Consider the following 3,081-nt stretch of genomic DNA (forward strand, 5'->3'; position numbering starts at 1 on the left):
ACATCTTGATCTGCAAGCAGCAGAAGGAGACTATCTTCTACAGTGGGCATAGCTTGAGCATAGGAACCCTCAAAGCCCACCCACACAGTGACACACTTCTTCCAACAAGGGCAAACCTACTCCAACAAGGTCACACCTCCTAATAGTGCCACACCCCATGGGCCCAGCATTCAAACACACAATCTATGGGGGCGATCCTTATTCAAACCACCACACTCACATTTGGCTTAAGGATAAACAATCTCAGGGAATCTTCCAGAGGCAGAAACCCAAGGAAGTTCTAAAGAGGGAACTGCAAGACTTTGGGGAAACTATGCAGTCCAAACGGGAGTGTGTGCAATGGTGTGAGAGGGTGAATCCAGAGAACAAGGCAGCCCTAGAGGCGTGGATAAGAGAGACTGGCATCCGCCTGGTGCAGGTCAACGGGCAAAGGAAGTATGGCGGGCCACCCTCAGGCTGGGTGGGCAGCCGGCCACCGTCAGGGTCCGAGGTCTTTATCGGACGACTACCGCAGGATGTGTACGAGCACCAGCTGATCCCACTCTTCCAGCGCGTGGGACGCCTCTATGAGTTCCGCCTAATGATGACCTTTAGTGGCCTGAACCGCGGCTTTGCCTATGCGCGCTACAGCTCACGGCGCGGTGCCCAGGCTTCCATTGCTACGCTGCACAACCACCAGTTGCGGCCTTCTTGCCAGCTCCTGGTATGCGAAGTACCGAGAAGTGCGAGCTGACGGTGGACATGCTCCCTCTTAGCTTGAACCTACTGCTCGCCCTGCAACCGCTCGATCCCTGCCTGCAGGAGACATTGCTGCTACAGAGCACTGGGTCTGAGCTCTCTCAAATTGCACTGCTCAAGTTTAGCACTCACTGAGCTGCTGCCATGGCCAAAATGGCTCTGGTAGAAGGGCGGTCACGCCTCGGTGGAGAGTAGGTGGCTGTGAAGTGGCTCAAGCCAGACCTGAAGCAGCACTTCCGCCAACAGCTTGCGGGTCCCTCACTGCGGTTTCTTTTTTTTTTTTTTTTTTTTAATTTTTATTAGATATATTTCTTTACTTACATTTCTTTTTTTTTTTATTAACTTGAGTATTTCTTATATACATTTCGAGTGTTATTCCCTTTCCCGGTTTCTGGGCAAACATCCCGCTCCCCCCTCCCCTTCCTTATGGGTGTTCCCCTCCCAACCCTCCCCACATTGCCACCCTCCCCCAAACAATCTAGTTCACTGGGGGTTCAGTCTTAGCAGGACCCAGGGCTTCCCCTTCCACTGGTGCTCTTACTAGGATATTCATTGCTACCTATGGGGTCAGAGTCCAGGGTCAGTCCATGTATAGTCTTTAGGTAGTGGCTTAGTCCCTGGAAGCTCTGGTTGCTTGGCATTGTTGTACTTTTGGGGTCTCGAGCCCCTTCAGGCTCTTCCAGTTCTTTCTCTGATTCCTTCAACGGGGGACCTATTCTCAGTTCAGTGGTTTGCTGCTGGCATTCGCCTCTGTATTTGCTGTATTCTGGCTGTGTCTCTCAGTAGCGATCTACATCCGGCTCCTGTCAGTCTGCACTTCTTTGCTTCATCCATCTTGTCTAATTGGGTGGCTGTATATGTATGGGCCACATGTGGGGCAGGCTCTGAATGGGTGTTCCTTCAGTCTCTGTTTTAATCTTTGCCTCTCCCTTCCCTGCCAAGGGTATTCTTTTTTCTCATTTAAAGAAGGAGTGAAGCATTCACATTTTGATCATCCGTCTTGAGTTTCGTTTGTTCTAGGGATCTAGGGTAATTCAAGCATTTGGGCTAATAGCCACTTATCAATGAGTGCATACCATGTATGTCTTTCTGTGATTGGGTTAGCTCACTCAGGATGATATTTTCCAGTTCCAACCATTTGCCTACGAATTTCATAAAGTCGTTGTTTTTGATAGCTGAGTAATATTCCATTGTGTAGATGTACCACATTTTCTGTATCCATTCCTCTGTTGAAGGGCATCTGGGTTCTTTCAAGTTTCTGGCTATTATAAATAAGGCTGCGATGAACATAGTGGAGCACGTGTCTTTTTTATATGTTGGGGCATCAGATTCACTGCGGTTTCTAAGGCCAGATGTCAGCCAACTAGCCCAGACCAGGGACAAGCTGGGGTCCCAAGGGGCTCGGGCTACTCTGCAACAGCTGTGTCAACAGATGAAGCTAGGCTGCCCAGTGTTCCTTACCAAGTGTTTAGGAACAGGGCCTGCCGGCTGGCATCGCTTTTGATACTTATGATCCCTGGGCATCCAGTGCCTTTCAGTGGCCTCATTTGAGTTGTGCTGACCTCTGATTGGCAGGATGGGCATGAGGTGGCCAAGGATGCTGTATCTGCACAGCTGCTGGAAACACTGAGTGAATCTAGGACCAGCTTATGATCTCCTAGGGCTGAAGCAGGTTCTGTGGTAAAGCAGTAACCCCTTCTTCCTACAGGTACCCTAATGGGGAAGCAGAGCCTGTGCAAACCCCCCAGCCCAGCAGGCCTGGGCAGCCACTACTTATCCCAAGGAGAAGGTCTGGTGACAGCTTTCCCTGCTGGGACAGGACCCTGTCACACCTAAGTGCTACTTTAGTTGTGAGGAACCTTGCCCTCCCCCACTGAATCCAGGGTCTGATTAGACCTCTGACCTACTATCCTTAGTCAATTCCCTGTTTGACAAATATCCACCACACCCACACAGGGGCTTAATATGTATCTGTGATTTTATTTGGAGAACTGGCTGAACCAAAGAGCCCTTCCTCCCACCGTGACTGGTCACTGGTTTGAACTTAATATGGTTCTTATTTTCCTATACCGGTTTTATTTATATTAAAACCCTGGTTGGTTATAAAAAAAGGATAAACAATCTCTTATTCCCTTTAAGGTGAGAGCTGTAGAGTTGTTGTTGTTGTTGTTGTTGTTGTTGTTGTTGTTGTTGTTGTTGTAAGGGTCTCATGCAGCCCAGGCTGGTGCCTACTTGCTGTGTAGCTGAGGATGGCGTTAGACCCCTAATCCTCTTGCTTCCATCTTCCTGCTGGGATGGCGGGTATACCACTACTCCTGGTTTGTCCCTGCTGATATTTTTTAG

The 3,081-nt window shown here is 49.4% G+C and overlaps 1 pseudogene; it reads left to right on the plus strand.

The window, feature by feature from the left end:
* Positions 1-313: 313 nt before the first annotated feature.
* On the plus strand, positions 314-2,430 carry Dnd1-ps1 (DND microRNA-mediated repression inhibitor 1, pseudogene 1; annotated as a pseudogene).
* The last annotated feature ends 651 nt before the right edge of the window (positions 2,431-3,081 follow it).

Source organism: Rattus norvegicus, chromosome X, assembly GCF_021556685.1.
Source record: "Rattus norvegicus strain SHRSP/BbbUtx chromosome X, alternate assembly SHRSP_T2T, whole genome shotgun sequence".
NCBI lineage: Eukaryota > Metazoa > Chordata > Mammalia > Rodentia > Muridae > Rattus > Rattus norvegicus.